This window comes from Oreochromis aureus, linkage group 3, assembly GCF_013358895.1.
Source record: "Oreochromis aureus strain Israel breed Guangdong linkage group 3, ZZ_aureus, whole genome shotgun sequence".
Classification (NCBI taxonomy): domain Eukaryota; kingdom Metazoa; phylum Chordata; class Actinopteri; order Cichliformes; family Cichlidae; genus Oreochromis; species Oreochromis aureus.
In genome coordinates, this window is record NC_052944.1 from 63,943,043 (window position 1) to 63,962,223 (window position 19,181).

At 38.4% G+C, this 19,181-nt stretch overlaps 1 long non-coding RNA gene and 1 pseudogene across 2 annotated transcripts; both read right to left on the reverse strand.

Annotated features, from left to right (window-relative positions):
• Nucleotides 1-9,695: 9,695 nt before the first annotated feature.
• Nucleotides 9,696-11,820, reverse strand: LOC120436456. Of its 2 annotated transcripts, none has more exons than XR_005610440.1 (3): nt 11,793-11,820; nt 11,100-11,207; nt 9,696-10,501 (listed from the first exon to the last, which is right to left on the reverse strand). It is a non-coding gene; the product is annotated as an uncharacterized LOC120436456 (long non-coding RNA). The 2 variants fall into 2 exon arrangements; XR_005610438.1 differs by lacking the exon at nt 11,793-11,820 and adding an exon at nt 11,614-11,688 and having other exon boundaries at nt 9,697-10,501.
• A 713-nt stretch (nt 11,821-12,533) lies between these two features.
• On the reverse strand, nt 12,534-16,544 carry LOC120436393 (annotated as a pseudogene).
• Nucleotides 16,545-19,181: the final 2,637 nt, after the last annotated feature.

A 19,181-nucleotide genomic window follows, 5' to 3' on the forward strand; every position in this document is an offset into this window, starting at 1 on the left:
ATTGCACCAGCTGTGCAACGGAATACCTCATTGCCAGCAAGGTGTGCAAAGCCTGCCCCAACCTCCTGCATCTCTTCTGCCTTTGGGAAATGAATGACACAATGCAGAATTTTCATCATTTCCTCTATGACATTGTGGACAATCCTGCACACTGTTGCCACCGGCATGCTAAAGATGTCTGCTGTCACTCGGTATGAAGCTCCACAGGCCAGCCAGTAAATAGTCACTAGCACCTCAATTTCGTGGTTCCAGCCGTGTTGTTTTTCCCGGGGGAGCATTTGCACAAGCATGTTAATGCTTGCTCTTGACAGTCTGAAGGCTGGTTTTAGATCAGCTCCAGTAAAGAAGATTGAAAGGATTTGGGTACTGTAATTACTTTGTGTATATATTTTTGCTGGGCTTTTCCCTTTTTTTTTTTTTTTTTTTTTTTTTTAAAGGATACTTACAGTATTTAAACAGATATGATTCAGGTTTTTTTATATGTTTATTGGACAGTTACTGAAATATTTATTGTTATTTTTAGTATACATTATGTCATGTTATGTTTACTTAAATTTGTGATTAAAACACAATATGAACTTCAACCTGGCCTGGCTAGCTGCCAGGCCGAGCTCCACCACCAGCCAGAGCGGCTAGCTGCCAGGCCAGGCCGAGCTCCATCTCCAGCCAGAGAGGCTAGTTGTCAGGCCAAGCCCGGCTTCACCATCAGCAGGAGAGGCTAGCTGCCAGGACACGCCAGGTTTCACCATCAACAGGTGAGGCTACCTGTCAGAACACGTCAGCCACAGGCACCAGCCAGTGACGATAATCGCCTAACCCTACCAAGCTCAACCACCAAACAAAGCTCAGAGGCAGGCTGGGCAACGCACCACCAACAGCCAAACTACCAGGACAGGCCCGGCTTAGGCAAGCCACAAGGGTGCTTCTCAACTAATAGGCCTTAACACCAACAAGATACCGCCTAAGAGGAGCAACGTCAACAAGGAGGAACTGGAGGACATAAAGAAATCCCTAAACTTTATGTCAGAAGAAATAACAACTATTTCTAAAGAACAAAAACTGATACTTAATTTAATGGAAGACATTAAAGAACTAAGAAGGCAGAGTGAGGAAAAGGACAAGAAGATTGCTATGCTGGAAGGAAGGCTGTCAGATCTGGAACAATATTCAAGAGTAAATGATGTGATACTGACTGGACTGGAAACTAAGCATCAGACATATGCACGGGTAGCAGCGTCAGAGAGAGGGGAGCCACCTGAGCAAGAGCTACACTTCTTGGAAGAGCAGGTAATGGGCTTTTTCAAAAGCAAGGGTATAGAAATGGACAGTAAAGATATTGAGGGATGCCATCCTCTTCCAAGGAAAAACAAAATCAAATACCTGCCGTTATCATACGTTTTGTTAATAGCAAACAGAAAAAAGAACTGCTCAAGCAAGGAAGAAAGCTGAAAGGAACAAATGTTTATTTAAACAAACATCTAATCAAGAAAAATGCAGACATTGCAAGACAAGCAAGAATACTAAGAACACAGAAGAAAATACAATCAACCTGGACATCAGATTGTAAAATATTCATTAAGTTAAATGGAACACCAGAACAGGCAAAAGTTCTAGTCATAAGAGAGATGACGGAACTAGAAAAATATAACTGATAAATCAGAATGCAAAGTAGTGCTAAATATGATGGTACTTGTCTAAGTTGCACAACCAACTTGGATGCCTGACAGTTTTCAAGTAACAACTTAGATAGATATTGACAATAGGACATTGGTGTATGACAGGAATGTAGATCCTGATTGTAATTTCTTTAAAAATAAGATAAATGAATGCAATTATTATACAAATGACCAATTTGAAAAGAAAATAAAGGTAGAAAATGGTATAACAATTGTTCACTTTAATAGTAGAAGCCTATATGTGACACAGTCCGGAGTCTGTGGACTCAGTGTTTTTCTGTTTGTATTAGTTATCTTTGATTTGATCTTTGATTCTCTTGGGTTTGATTTCTGTTGCTAGTATTCCTAACTCCCTAGGTCCTTGGCATTTCTTGTGTTCTCCTTCTTAGGTCGTGGTTCTGTGTTACTTCTGTTAGTATACAGTCATTTCTGTCAGTGTGTCTCTTGTTCTCTGTCACTGTATCCCCTAGTTTAGTCCACGTCTGTTCAGTTCCCTGTTTTACTTTGAAAGTCTGTGTACTATGCCAATGTGTTGAGTTTTGCCTCCCCTTGTCTTGTCATGTCTGATGAGTCCCAGCTGTGCTCTCCTCCAGTCATTTGCATCTCCAGTGTAATTAGTTTAAGTTGTTGTTTATGTATTGCCAAGTGTGTCTCACCAGCAAATAAAGCTGCCGTTTAAGTTAATGTTTTGTCTCCGAGTCCTGCACGTGGGTCCAGCCACTGACAGTCACACAACTCATCGTGACAATATGCAATATTTCAATCCATCAAAGAATATATAACACACTATAAACAGCCATTCAAGGTAATAGCCATATCGGAGACCTGGATAACTCCTGAAAAAAGAAGAAGACTTTGAAATAAATAGATATGAATTCCTTCATTTAGACAGGATCAACAAAAAAGGAGGTGGGGCGGCACTTTACATTGATAAAAACCTGAAGTACAAAAGAGTGGGAAGAATGACGACTGTTATTGATGGAGTGATGGGATGTTTAACAGTGGAAATAAATATGGAAAAAAAGGAAAAACCTAATTGTCAGTTGTATATACAGACTGGACCAAATATATATACCAGGACCAAAGATCGAGATATTTAAGGATAGTATGGAGAACCTATTTACAAATCTCAATCAGAAAGGAATGTTTATTTGTGGGGACTTTAATATTGACTTGTTGAATCCAAATTATAATAAGAGTACAGAAGAATTTACTGATTCCATGTATAGCATGGGTTCATTTCCACTGATAACAAGACCGACTAGAATAACGTCTCACTACGCAACTGTATTAGATAATATATTTACAAATATAATGGAAGAAAATATAGAAAGTGGGTCATTATAAGGTCAAGAGCGATGGACACAAGATTATTTACAAAAGAATAAGAACAGAGGAGACATTAAACTGTCTTAGAAATTAACTCTTACAGCATGATTGGAATATTGTATATGAACAAAAAGAAGTTAATAAAGCTTATGAAGCATTTTCAAGAACATTTAACTCATTCCTTAAGAAAAACTGTCCAGTAATTGAAATTAATAGGAAACACAACTATGCTGGAAGACCATGGATGACTAAAGGACAACAAAATGCCAGCAAAAAAAGGAATATCCTGTATTAAGAATTCATAAAAAAGAGAACCATACAAACTGAAAAAAGGTATAAAACCTATAAAAATAAATTAACAAATATAATTAGAACCTGTAAAAGAGAATATTTTAATAAAAGGTTAGAACAGAATAAAGATAACACAAGAGGTATATGGAATGTATTAAACAGTATAATCAAAAATGAATCAAAGAAAAATGATTATCCGGGGTACTTTATAGAAGGGACAAGAAGTATTAACAAAATGAATGACGTAGTAAATGGTTTTAATGAATTCTTCATAAATATAGGGCCAAAACTGGCAGAGGAAATAAAGGTTGATGGAATAGAAAGGGACACGGGTGAAGATATTTAAAGGAATAGAAGCTCAATGTTTTTAAGAGCAGTGGAAGAGAAAGAGATTTATGACATAGTTAGAGGACTTAAAAACAAAACCAGTAGAGATTGGAATGATATTGATATGGTAAGAGTAAAGAAAGTTATTGATGGTATAGTAAAACCATTAAAATATATATTCAACTTGTGTTTTCAAAAAGGTATTTCCACAAAAAATTAAAGTTGCTAAAGTTATTCCAATTTACAAAACAGGTGAAAAGTATTATTTTACAAATTACAGACCAATGTCAATACTCTCCCAGTTCTCTAAGATACTTGAAAAAACTTTTCATAAAAGGTTTTGTGGAAAAACATGAATTACTGACAGATGGTCAATATGGATTCAGAAACAACAGATCAACAACTTTGGCACTGATAGACTTAATGGAAGAGATAACAGAATGTCTGGACAATAATAGGTACACACTCAGAGTTTTCTTAGATCTAAAGAAGGCGTTTGATACTGTTAATCGTGAAATTCTATTTAAAAAACTGGAAAGGTATGGGTTTAGGGAAGTGGTTTTGGACTGGTTTAAAAGTTATTTAGGCAATAGGCAACAATAGGTACAAATAAATTAATATAAATCTAATTTGATGTATATTGCTTGTGGAGTACCTCAAGGTTCAGTATTGGGTCCAAAAATGTTTATTATGTACTTAAATGATATTTGCACAGTCTCGCAGAATTTAAAGTTTGTAATATTTGCAGATGACACAAATGTATTTTGTTCAGGTGTGGAATTGCAACAGGTTTGGAGATGATCACACAGGAATTAATGATATTAAAGAAGTGGTTTGATATAAATAAATTATCATTAAATCTAGATAAAACCAAATTTATGTTGTTTGTAAACCAAAAGAAAAATATCAAAGTAGAAATATGTGTTGACAATGTATGTTTAGAAAGAGTAAATGAAATAAAATTTCTTGGTGTGATCATTGACCACAAGGTCTGTTTTGAGGGAAACTGGCATGGGGCATTGCCGTCCTGGAGAAAGCACTGCATATATTATACTGTGCTTTACTACTGCCGTATATGAGCTACTGTGTAGGTCTGGGGAAACAAATACAAAAGTAATACACAAACAATAACTATAATACAGAAAAGGGTCATCAGATTAATAAATAATGCAGGGTACAGGGATCATACAAATGGACTATTTTTCAAAATGCAAGCTATTAAATTCCAACAATAAGCATAAAAGTTTCTGTACGGCTATCATTTGTTAACATGACGCTTGTTCCTATACATGTAATACATTTATTACCAACCTGAGAGTTTATCCGCTGGTCATTCGACATGACAAATGACTTCTAAAGTCTTGTTTCTGCTCAAGATGCATGAGTCCCGTCAGTAACACTTTCAGTCCGCTAGTAAAACGTAGTTCTATGAATCTGCGTTCAATTACTCTGGAACCGGAACCAGATGTAAGTCCGAAAAAAACGGTATTTTGGAACTGAAACTGAATGATGATAAGTGAAACTGAAATTATTCGAGAGCTACATTTTTAAAGGATAAAATACAGTTTCAAAGCAAATTAATTCATTTTTAAAATATAAAGTTCAATTTGAATTTACTGATGATCATTTTCAAACCAATAAATTGAACTTCAAATTAGGCTAATTCAAATTTGGTTTTAAAAACCATGTATTCAAGTTACAATTCACATTCAAATTTAACTTATTCAAATTCAGTTTCTGATGGCACAAAGTGCTTCCCATACAGGACTGCCAAAATGAATTAATTAAATACACAATTGAATAATTAATAATGTATGTCACTAATTAATTCAAATGTGAAATAAATAAATATATAATTAAATGTGTAATTCAATTAATTAATTCCAATTTTAAATAATTATTGACACATTTAATTAATTATTTAATGATGTATTTAATTAATTCATTTGGTCACTCTTGGCCCTCCATTAACAGGATGTACCGTGGCGATGATATTTTGTAAAAAGAAAAAAAACTTCCATCCGTTCAGACACTTAAGATTTGTTATGCACATATTTATACAGTTAACAGGAACTTGTTTAAAACGCTTGATTTTAGAGGATGAAGCAGTGTTGGTCTGGCGATGGAAAAGGGTTGAAGGTTTGTAAGGGAAACGTCATGATCTGTCCCAGAATTTCAAGGACTTGCATTTCAAGGACACTGTTAGCAATCTGGGCGTGTTGCTTGACAGCTCGTTCAAACTCGATAAACAAGTGTCTGCTGTAGTTAGATCTAGTTTCTACCAACTCCATCTCATCTCTAAGGCAGTATGTTCCGCTTAAGGACCTGGAAAAGCTCATCCACGCCTTTGTGACCTCGAGGCTGGATTACTGCAACTCACTTTATTTTGGTCTTCATTCTGCCCTCCTTCATAGACTGCAGACAGTCCAAAATGCTGCAGCACGCATTCTGACCAGAACCAGGAAGTTTGGCTCTATTACTCCTGTTTTAGCTGATCTGCATTGGCTACCCATAAAATTTAAATTTACTGCTGCTTATGTTTAAAATTACCAACAACACAGCACCAAGCTACCTTAAGGAACTCCTTAAATCGTATGTTCCTGCCAGAGCATTAAGATCATCTACTCAGCTACTCTTGGTGCAGCCTAGATCTTGGCTGAAATCTAGAGGTGACCGGGCTATGTTTTTATTTGATATGCATTTTATATTACCCCTGTGTATTAGTGGCATTGACCTGTGAGTATATTTGATACTTTGCTAAGGCCTTATAATACTCGTGTTACTTCTCTGTCTCTTATGTTAAGCACTTTGGTATACTGCTGGTTTTTAAATGTGCTCTATAAATAAAGTTTGTTGTTGTTGTTGTTGCATTTGATCAGTCTTAAAATCAAAAGCAATGTGAGTGCAGCGACCCTTAAAGGAAGAATATATCATCATTTCTCATAATAACATCTCCTCTCATTCTAACTAACTTAAAGTTGGTCTGCTGGAAATTCCTGGCAAAATGATATGTGCATTGTTCATATAATTTCAGTAAAATTATATGAACAATTCAGTAATTTCAGTGTTCAGCAGTGTTTTCACAGTAAACTCCGTGCTGGCACAAAAGCCTCTTTTGGAAGTTTGGCCTTAGTTTAAATCACTTTCCGCAGATCTGCGTGTTTTCAGTCTCACCTGACTGTTTGATGTGTCTGTGTCCACTCATCACATATGAAACACTTTGCTTCGACGTGAACATTTTAGAGTTTTTCACTGTAGTTTCCTTTGAGCTGAGGCACTAATGACTGTTCTTCTGTTGTGGTTTAGATCCAGATGAGGTGATCACAGTGAAGCAGGGAGAGGACGTCACTCTCCAGTGTTGGGGTTTTGCAGATGCTCCCATCGAGCTGCTGGAGTGGAGCAGACCTGAGCTGACAGACTACGTGTTTTACTACAGAGAGCAGCGCTCCTATGAAAAATATCAGCATCTGTCTTACAAAGGCCGGGTGAAGCTGAGAGACCCGGAGATGAAGAATGGAGACGTTTCAGTGATTCTGAAGGAAGTCACCTTCAATGATGTGGGCAGATATGAGTGTTTGGTTGGAACGAGGAGAACGAGAGACAAGCGGAGCTCCATCAGTGTCAGGGTGGAACAGACTACTAAAGATACCTCGGGTGGAGGAAACACTGAGAGAGAAAACAGGGATGTTGGAGGGAACATGGAGAGAGAAAAGTGGCACGTTCCACAGATAGCAGCCATAGTGATTTTAGTGTTTGTAGCAACCACACTGATTTTACTGATTGGGGCAGTTGTTGTTATGGGGGTACAGCAGGTTCGCTACTAATGGGAAGGTTGGTGGTTTGATCCTTGTCTGCTCCAGTCTGCATCCTAAATATCCTTGGACAAGACTCCGAAGTTGCTCTCAGATGCAGTCATTGGAGTCTAAACGTGTGTGAATGTTACATAGAAAGCTTAGATAGAACAAGTAAAGTAAAGTAAAGTTTGGAATACCGTTTGAGGTGCTGGAAAATGTCTGTTTGGTGCCAAACAGCTAATGTGGCTAATGTTTTCTTTTTCCTCTATTTTAATAATGGTACAAACACTATGTGCTGTATTTGTCATTGAACACTTAACAACTCCATGAGATATAATATTTTATAAGAAGTTAATATATTTTCAAGTGTTTTATACTCTGAGCAGCATGAACAGGAACTCGAATTATTCTGTATTTACTTCCTGTTATGATAAAAAAAAAAAGTACACGACTGTCAGAATCTGAACTCAAAATTAAAAAAATCTTGACTTGAACTGGTTCTGCTAACTGAGGAGGATTTATTAAGTTATGCATCTCTCTCTATATATCGTCTGCTTGCTGTTTTGTCCTGATGTCTTTACAAAGTTTTTTTTTACTCCTGCACAGTTGGCATGGTGCACCTATAATTTTGTTTTACATGTACAATGACAATAAAGGCCAATCTGTTCAATTCCATCAGATGAGGCAGAAAGCTCTTAAAGCACAGAGGTGGATCATTGTTATCACTGTAGTCTTTACCTCACAATATAAAGTGCCTTGAGCCCTCTGTTGTTCTGATTTTGTGATATATAAATAAAACTGAATTGAATTGTTTCTGTGAGTCGCTGCAGCCTCGTGTATCCTATTGCATCCTCTGAAATGTTGGTCAGTCGCTCTGCAGTGTCAGTTTTGTTTCTCCACACCTCATCTCAGTCCAGAACCATACTTTGTTGGTACTTAAGAGAGGCCTACTACACCTTTATCACTCATGAGCAACACTGATGAGATGTGAAAAACAATCTTTTTTGGGGGGGCGGGAGGGTGGGGGTGGGGGGTCACTCTCCAGAGACAGACTGGAAGCAGAGACATGTGGACACAGTTCATCTTTAGGAGTCGACTTGTTTCCACAGCATTCATGAAAGATAACCACAGTCCTGTTCCACTCTTTGTCCACATCAGGAAATTGTTGTTTCATCTCCAAAGCATTAATACACATGCAGAAGATCCACCAAAACAAAACCAGGTTTTAATATACGGATGTTTATTTCTCGGTCATTTCATTAGTTGTGAATTTTATTTGCTGAAATGCATCAATTGCATGTGTCTAACTCAAGTAATACCCTGTCCTGATGTCCTAGATCCTCCCAGCAGAGAAGGAGACATGCGGATCTTCTAAATTCTTCTTTTTCAATCCCTCCATTTAAAAGCATAAGTTCCCACTGCAGTAGTTGTACACCGTTAAAATCTGGACATCCTCTAATGAGAAAACAACTGTGAGTAAGAACGACAGCTCCATTTCAAGTTTATTTCTACTTCAGATTTTGTAATATATATTGGGACATTTATATATAAGAGCTATTTTGTATTATTAAACTTTACCTTGTTTGTTACTGTTATTAATTATTGGAGCAACTGTGCTCACATACTTTCCTCTGGGATTAATAAACTTTTCTGATTTCTCTAGACTGTTTCTGTGAATCTCATTTATGCTCCAGATCAGTTTGCAGATGGTGAAAGGACAGTAAGGTGGTTTAAATAATTACTTAAGTCTTTAAAATGTTCACATTTTACACTCAAGCTCGCATAAAACGTGCCAGTTATGAAAACCAGCTTGGTTTCACTTCACTGTCTGGTGCGATCCATTTTCACAACCAGCAGCAAAGAGAGACACTGACTGTTGCATCTAGTCTGCTAAACCCTGGGTTGGTTCCTTCTTGTCTGCCAACATGGGCCCCAACAGCTCTAAAACAGCCCATCTTAATGATGCTGTACCATAAAGCTCTATTTTGGGTCTAGTCTTGTTTACACTGTTGTCACTAGGAGTAAACTGTACTTTTTTACGGAACTTTTTATTTCACTGTTTTGCAGATGACTTGGATATTTATTTGATTTTAAAAGCGGAGACAGATTCATTTCAGTTGTTATTACGTTGCCTTGAAGACATTTAACAGTGGATGTTCTTACATTTTTATACATTAAATGAAAACAAAAAAAGAAATTATCATTTTTGGCAAATCCAGCCAGTGCTTAATAAATGTATTTACACATTAGTAGTAGACACGGTTTGGTTTTTGTAATCATCCTGCAGTTCACTGAAACTCTCCAAGGCCTTATAAATAAAAAAGATTAATTACTATGTTTGACCAAGACACCATTACAATGATCACACCAGTGTATCTAAATTCATTAAACTCCTGATATGCTGTACTAAAATTTCCTGTCACATCATTAAAGAAGCATGAACACTTTTAAAACACATTTCATGGAACAACATTTTAAATTTATTTCTAAAGCACCAACATGCTGTACAAAAAGAAAATAAAAAAAAATAAGAGATCAAGAATAAATAAGTACGTACAAAGAGTAAAAGTTTAAGACATTTAAAAACAGCAGGAGATGGAGCCTGTCTCCAGCAGCAGCTCATTCAACATTTTAGGAAAACTTCAAAGGCTCCTCTGGATTTATAAAATGTCTTTGGGAGAGTCAAAAGCACCTGGTTAGCTGAACTACAAGCACGTGACAGCATTTAAGGGTGAAATATCTCAGAAAAATAAAAAAGAGAATTACAATAATCCAGATGAGAGGTGATAAATGCATGAATCTGTGTTTCTGGGTGGCCTCTAGACAGGATGGACTTAATTTTTGACAGCTGCCTCAACTGAAAGATGGAGGACTTAACCACAGCTTTGACATGTGAGTCGAGTTTTAGGCTGGGGTCCATTTTCACACCTAAATTAGTGATGCTGGATTTATCATGGGGGGAGGAAAGGTCAAAGGCAGGGATACAGCTGGAGGCACTGGATTTAGCATGACCTCAGTCCATATTCTCGGTGGCAGAAGATTTAGTGTGAATCCTGAGCCTTGGTTTTTTGTCAGAGCCGTCAGCTGCAGGGATGAACAACAGCATTATTTTACATGTAAAGTAACACACAGGCTGATCTGCTCTGACTTATTCTCTGTTCTTTGGCAAAGCTGCTTTCTACCCTCGCTCTAACTCAGAATATGAAAACATACAGCAGGTTCTCAGTAAACGATACACTAACCTGATCATATCATGAAAATTAATAAATGCTTATGTGTAAGGGACCATCACACAATTAAATATTTGCTTTCTATCTTTAATTTAAATCAATTAAATGTAACAAGGACTTCCAAAAATAGAAACCTATTGATCTGATCTTTATTAGGAGAATGATAAATTATTATTAATAAATTATTATTAAATAATAAATAATTTATTAATGTTTTACAGTTAGCAAAGATCAACTTGACGACAGCTCTGTGAGACTGATCTCAGACTGGTGCAGTAGTATCCTACATTAGACTTACGGGGCAGAGTAAAAGCCACCGGAGAAAGAAGAAAAAAGTATTCAGCTGCAACATGAGTTTAAAATGTCTCCGTCACTACCACAGTACAGAATAATGTGACTTATAATTACACATCACGGAGCTCAATGCTACACATTAGCTGAGGAAAACTTACCCGTGCTGCTTCTGAGACTGGTTTCCTCTGCCTCGTCTTCATTACCCTCGTCTTCCTCAACCTTCTCACTGTCAGCCTCAACATTTGTTACAACCACTGCTACACTTCCTGTAGAGACGACATACATTTTGAGCTATATGAAGCAAAACAGAACATTAAGACCCATCTTCTACGATCTATTCAGTCCTAAACTAATCTGTTATGTTTATCTGAGGAAGGAGACGGAACCATTAAGGAGGGGTATGGTCACATGACCACTGGGACAACCCACCCACACATACACACAAAGGTTAGTTAAGGACAGCGTGCTCCACATGTGAGGAAACATTTAAAGCTGATCTGTTTCTGTCACTGCTGTTGCTTCTTTTCTTTATGAACTGCAGGTTAACGTTTAAACGTTTTCAGCACTGCTGCTGTATAAATATTATTACATAATAATAGTATACTATATTATTACTAGTATACTATTATTATTATACTGAACACAGGTAACCATGAGTCTGGCTGCTCTCACCTTTCTCCTCATGCTTCAAGTTTCTGTCTCCTCCACTCTGTTTGCCTGTTCACCTCCTCTGTGCTACACTGAGCGTCTTTGAGCAAATACTAATCTGTTAAAGACGTTAATGGATCGGCTCAGACTGACACCAGTCTCTGAACATCAAACTTTATAAGACAGGAAAATAAAGATGTTACCTGGGTTGTCGTTGGCTACACGTCTGCCTCCTGTAAACAGACGTAACACAGACTGTCACTGATCGTGGATGAACTCAGTGGTTTGTTCTACATGTGTGAAGCAGCTCAGTGTGCTGAGCTTCAGACCAACTCTGATGTCATCATCAGACCTCCGTCAGCAACATGTTCAAGTCATTAACATGAAAGAATGAATAACACGCTGAAGTGTAATCCTACAGTTTACTGTAATTCAGACTAAATGTTGTTGAAATGTTTCAAAGTTCTACATGCAGATGTGTCTGAGTGGAGGCGGTGGAGGAAACGAGCTGCACACTATCAGCAAACATCAATCATTTCTGTTCTACATTTATGTCCCAGAGGGGTCAAAGTTATTGGATTAGAAGCTGCAGACAGGAAAAGTCACATGACTGACATGTGACCTTTGACCCCCTCAATGATTTTCTTTATGTGTTTCAAATGTGATGATCAGTAACAGAGCTCCATCTTATCACTGTCTGAGATCAGGACAGTTTGATTTTTACAGGTTACAAAGTCAAACATTTTAACTCCGCTCAACAAAAATTATACACAACAGCACACTGTACTTACTAAGACGGCCTTTTTATGCAAGCATATCGACAGACCCAGACCTCCACCAACAAAAGAGCAATCGCAGCCAAGGCTCCACCCTGTGCACCGATCAGAGCTCCAGATCCAGGTTCCTCTGGATGGTCACCGTTCTCTGAAACGCAGACATGAGTTTTAGGCTGAGGTCACTGTCAGCGTGACATTTGCTGCTGTTTGTTACTGAGATGTAGATTTGAAACCACAGTCATGATGAAGTCAGTGATTGGACAGCAGTGATGTGCAGGAGGTCACTGAGAGGAAACTGTTCATATCTGGAACTATTCAGTGATTCTCTGAAGGAGATCGCTCCTCTGCTTCTTCAGGGCTGCAGAGCTGGGCTAAATGTGACATGCTAGCTTTGTTCTCAGATGGACTGACATGGCTCTGACCACAGGGCTGTGATCAGGACAGTAATGATGCAGATCTGCTGGACACAGAGAAGCTCACTGCTCTGACTGAAGAAACAAAGTTATGATCAACAACAGAGACAATAAAAAAAACGTTTCTTACTCCAAGTCTTCACAACGTCCACACGGGTCGCCTCATGAACGACTTCACAGCTGAACTCTGACAGGTCAGACTTCAAAATCTCCACATAGTCTCGTCTCTGGAAGGTCTCATCGTCATTTGGAAGAACTCCTGAGCTCCACAGACCGTCGTCTTCAGTCAGAACACGTCCTTTCCTTCTGATCCTCAAAATGATGTTTTTGCTGTAGAAGCCTGTGGCGAGGCAGGTCAGGGTGAGGTTTGTCTCCACTCTGGACTTCTTTGCAAACACGTACACGTCAGGTGGAGCTGGAAGGAGGAAATGAAAACTGTGTCACTAAATATTAAAACATAATAATGTGAATATGGTTTACCTCTGAAAGATCAACGCAGTGTATGAAATTGAATGTCTTATATGAGCTGTGTTTTCTACGGCCTTGACTGTTAAGTGAGGTATGAAAAATTGAGGGGAATGGAGTTGCAGCGTTTGGGGTTTTTGTTTCTGGGGCCAATTGCAAATAATTGCAGTGACCCCTTGGTCATCCAGAGGTCGGGCATGCAGCACCTTCAACCTCCAGGTGACCAATTTTACATTAAAAGACAATTGTACAGGTCACATGATGCGAGGCAACCTGATTTCCTCTCAACATGAACGGTGACCTTCTGACAGCAGACACAGAGCTCCACACTGTGACTTTGAAAGCTTTAAGGATTCATTTATGGCTCATTGAGTCAATGCTCTGAATATCAGGAGGTCACAGAATCACTGCAACATAACAGTTATTCTACATTTAATGGTGATTTGGATCAATATGTTCTATTATATTTGTTATAAAGTGAACTGTGATATTTCTGCCAAACAAAGGGCATTACATAAAGTTCATAATTTCAACTTAATTTACAAAAGTTCAAAATTAAAACAACAGAAGTAGAAAAAAATGTGATTAGTAGAAATGATCATACTGTAATCACGTTTTGATGCTTTATGTAAATGTTCCACATCAACTTAAAAATGATTTAATACAAAAAACAAAGAAAACACTGAATCTATTACTGATGTTAGTTCTATAGACTTCAGTAATAATGAATAGAAAAACACAGATCATTGTGTCATACATACGGGCTTTTTTCAGCTGCTTTTGTTCAGAAGTCACAGACTTGCTCAGCCAATCAATGCACTCGTTCTCCAGGTATCCCTTGGTGTACTCTTTCAGCACCTGGTCATTGTCCCACTTCGTCTTTGAGGGAAGTGCCTCTTTAACTGGAGCGACCCAGACTCTGTTTTTATCATCAAAGGACAGGAAGTCGTTTCCATCATAGTTATACTTGTTCATGCCGCGGACAAACCTGAGCGCGCCGTTAGGCTGCGTCTCACCCTCACAGCCCACCATCCACTGAAGAACATGAGGGGCTGAAAGCAGGAGGGTAAAATTAATAAATGAATGTTTAAATAAACATCAGAGGAGAAAATATGAACATTTTGACGATTCCATGATTAATAACTACACATCCTCTACAGAGAAATACTTATCTGTATATATAATTGGTTTAATATACTGGGACATTTATAATTGGAGTGTTTGTATATTTTGTAACTCTGCAATATGTTGTATTGTTTAACTTAGTCAGTTACTGTGTTGGAGCAACTGTGATCCAACACAGTTGCATCATTCCTTTCTGGTCTTGTTATTGATTATTGGTCCTTCAGATTTCATGGATCTTACCTGAGAGAACAAATCATTGAAACACAGCAAAGACTTACAGCCAGAGTCATTCTTTCTCATTCGCTCCATCAGGATGCCGATGTTGTGCTTGAACCACCGCTGCTTGATCCTGCGGGACTGGGTGCCTTTACCCAGTAATCAGCAGGTAAATGCTCTCTCATCCACTCCTGTTTGGGAACTTTTGTCTGATTCTCGCTATCATAGTAATCGATCATCCTGCCGTCCAGCAAACCCATGGCTGTGAACTCGTGGATGCCCGGCAGTCCAACGGGTTTGGAGAGTCCAGTGTAGATGTAATGGAGGGAATGTTTTTCTGAAAGTCACACAGGTAGGAAAACACAGGAGGAGGATGGATGAGCTCTGATCTTTTTACTTTGCAGGTATGTTTGAAGATCCATGGATCAGAAGCTCTGGCCCTTTGGTATTTCAGTCATGAACAATCAGTGAGCAGCAGTAAATAATCATCTGTGTTATTTCTGTCACAGTTTTGAACTGCTTCTTTCAAACTGCAGGTCAGAAATAAATCAGACATTTGGACCCAAACCGTCTCCAACATCATAAACACGTCTTTCTTTAAAGCTTCAATTTGTAATGCAGTGATTTCAGTCTCAGCTGTAAATGTAAACATCCAAATACACGGTAATAACTGATATTAACTGAGAGTTCAAACTAAAGCTGAGATTTGTGTGAAGACGTTACTGAGCTGTTTGAGACCTACAAACTTTACAGAAGTTTGAAATCAGACAGAGAACTTCCTGTTCTCATTTGGTTTTCCTGCAAGAAAAAACGAGTATTTTTACACTCCGACTCAAAAACAACCACAACTTTAAACTCAGCTTCAGGGTTACTTTAAACTCAGTCAGAGGCTGGATTAAAGGTAGCATCCGTTTTCTTAAATGTTTAATTTTTTTAATAGTTCCAATTTTACATGTTGAGGTGAGTTTGCGTCCCTGTATTTTTAAATGACGTCTAGGCAGGGAGGGAGGACAGAGTATTAAAACCTTTCATTTTCTGTTGTCTTCACTGAAACTTGACTTTGTTCATTAAAACAGAAAAATGTATAATATTCCTGAACCATGAGGGAGGAACAGAGAAACTAAGAGACCACCTTTAAAAAGCAGTCAGAGCTCTTCGGCAACACAGATGTGATCTGTGTTTGTCATTTAGTGGGAAATCTTGAGGACAGAGCATGGTGCTGTCCTCTAAACAGATCTCTTTAACCCTGCAGAGAGATCAGGGATCCTGCATCATTTTAGAACATCCGCTATAAACTTAAACCCTCTGTCTGACACATAACAGCCACATTAGTGGTAACACTGAAACTAATGAATAACCTCCAAAAGTTGATTCTATTCATCTGGATAATTAAGATTAAGGAACTGGCCTCCCAGCCCATTGTTCCTTCAGTGGGCTGGTTTCAGTCATTATGCAAATGTACTGTTTATAAGATTGGGGAAACCTGCAGTCAGCTGAGACTGAAGAAGTCACTTGGATGAGTGACGAAACGTTTCTCCCACAAAATACTACCGGTACGTCCAGATGAACAGAATCAACTTTTGGAGATTTACTTTTCGTGGATGACTGAACATGCATCATAATAATTAACCTCAACATTTAAACAAAACATTACTAAAAGTAAGCTTAGCTGAAAATAAATACAATAAAACTTTATAAAAGTTAAATTCGTCTGACATGTTCATTTTTAACGGGGACACATGTTTCTTTCGGTTTGAAAGAAACATGTGCAAAACCACTAAAACTCACCGCTGTTTACCGTCACTCCTGTCCCCACAAGGACCAAAACTGAGATCACCAACATTTTAATCCAAATATTGGATTAAATGTTCTTATCCGGAATAAACTCCGATTTATTCCCCTCTGTTGGACCAGCTTCACCTCTCCATCTCTGCTCCTCGCTGCTTCCTTCCTCTGTGATCTGAGTGATGCATTCAGGAGCCGTAGGTAAACTACAGATGCATTCAGGCCCACCGGCTCCGTTTTTTTTTTTTTTTTTTTTTAAATAGACTTTACTTTTACTGCGTTTTAACGGAGAAATGTTCATTTCTCACAGATAAACTACAGAACATAGAAGCTAACCAAATAAAACTCATTAAGACCTGTCACAAAGCTGCTGTGGGTTGTTACAGTGTGTCTCACCCTCATTTTTAAGGATGTTTCATGGACAAATGCCCATACAGTGCGACGTGTGTGTGTTCCTCTCTCTGTCTTGTCTTTCAGGTGCTGTGTATGTTTGAGATGCAGCAGTTGGAGTCTCAGCGTGTCTGTTTCATCCTCATGCCGCTTCTTTTCTTTCTTTCCTTTTTTCTATCCCACCACTTTCTTCTCCTGTCTTTTGCTAAACCTGTGGACCCTAAAAGTAAAATAAAAAAGATAAACAAGATGAGCTCACAGAGTCTACAGTGCTCTTCTTGGGAAAGCAAATCTGTTTGACACAGAATGAACTGCCAAACAGAACTGAGCTAATCAAAATACGGGCCTACACACAATATTTCACTGATTTTAAACAACTTCAGAAATTACACATTTCTGAGAAAAATACTGACAGGAAAAAAAAGTTTCAAAGACCTTTATCCATCTACCTGTTTTACATTTGTCACTTTGTACCTGAGCCAGTTCTAGACATGCATCTATGAGAGGACAGACAGAAATGTAAAGGGGCAGATGGTGGCAATGGAGGTGGGAAAAGGGTGGGGTACTTAGTGTTGTATATATATAAATAGCTTTTTAAGCAGATGTTTGCTGTGCTTGCATTACTTTGTTTTCTGGAAATGTATAATTTGAGTTGATCTTAATGAACCACTGGGTGACTCTCCAGGGACAGACTGGAAACAGAGATGTGTGGAGACAGTTCATTTCCAGGTGGGGGAACTGGCTTGTTTCCACAGTATTCGTAAAAGATAACCACAGTCCTGTTCCACTCTTTGTCTACAACAGGAAATGGGTGTTTCATCTCTGAAACATACATACACAGGCAGAAAATCCACTGAAACAAAATGTTGAAGCAAAGCAAAACTAGGTCTTGATGTAGATGTAGGGTGATTATTTCTTGGTCAGTATTTCTTTAGTTTTCACTTTTATTCACTGAAATGCCTCAATTGCATGTGTCTAACTCAATTAATACCCTGTCCTGATGTCCTAGATCAGGGGTCTGCAACCTTTAACACCCAAAGAGCCACTTGGACCCGGTTTCCACCCAAAAGAAAACACTGGGAGCCGCAAATACTATTTGAAATCTAAAATTAAGATAACACAGTATATATTGTTTTTTACCTTTATGCTTTGTGTGAACAACTAAAGTAAGTAAGTAAAGTTTATTTATTAAGCGCTTTTCACAGACAGGCAGTCACAAAGCGCTGTACACAAATATTAAAATAAACAATACAATCAATAGACATTATACACAATGTAAAAGATCAAATGTAAATAATGTAAAGAATATAAAATACGTACAAACAACAAAAGGCTTGTTTGAAAAGAAAAGTTTTTAACTGCTTTTTAAAAGAATCCACAGAGCAACTAAGGTGTGTTGCTTATGAAATCCATGAAGTGCTACAGACAAAATTACATTTTATTTATTTAATTAACACATTTTGAACTCTTAAAGAAATATAACAAGAGGAAAGACACCCAGCTGAACTAAAATGATCCAGCAAACAAAAACTGTTGTGAGCCGCCACCCTTATATCGCCTTTGGGCTTTTGGAGCCTTGACCTGACTTTTAAAAAGTAATTGGAAAAAAAGCACTATGCTGCTGAAAAATGAAAAATACATATCTGCAAAATTCTGCCTAAATATGTATTTTACCTGGTTAATGTGTGTGGCGGGGCGTGGTCTGCAGCGCCGCTGCAGGGGAGGCGGACGCAACTGAGCAGCACCCGCAATCACGCCTCGCCGCCTTAACTTCGTGCTCTCTCTGCTGTTGTGTTGGTGTGTGTCAGGCTGTGAGCTGAAAAGCTACAGCCGGCTGTATGCGTACAGCAACCGTGTGTGAAAAGTGGTCAATAAAGAGATGCTGAAAAGCATGTTCATGCAAACATCGTCGGGTCTGCTGTGATATGTTTACAATGGGACTTCTGGTCCCGAACCTCTGCGCACAGCGTCTGCAAATCGGGGCTTTCATCTTTACGCAGGACTGTAAGCTGTCATCTGTCAGGCGTGAGCGGTGTTTGTTTTTAACATAGCTCACGGTGGCGAACAGCTGCCGACATAATGTGGATCCGAAGATCCATAATTGGCCTACCTGGTGTCGAAAGTCTCGATAAATGCGGCGTTCAAAGCGGTACACCGGCTTCAGCGAGTGTGACGCTTATTTTGAGCGATGAAAAAATAATAAGATATAATTTTATTTTTATATTTCAAAATCACAATAATCTTCCAATTTAGAACTACAAGTTAAAAAAAGAACTAAACACAAATAAAATACACTTCAGCTAAATACTTCTAATTTATTTTCCCAAACCACCCGGAGCCGCAAAATAAAGACTAAAGAGCAGCATGCGGCTCCGGAGCCGCGGGTTGCCGACCCCTGTCCTAGATCCTCCCAGCAGAGATG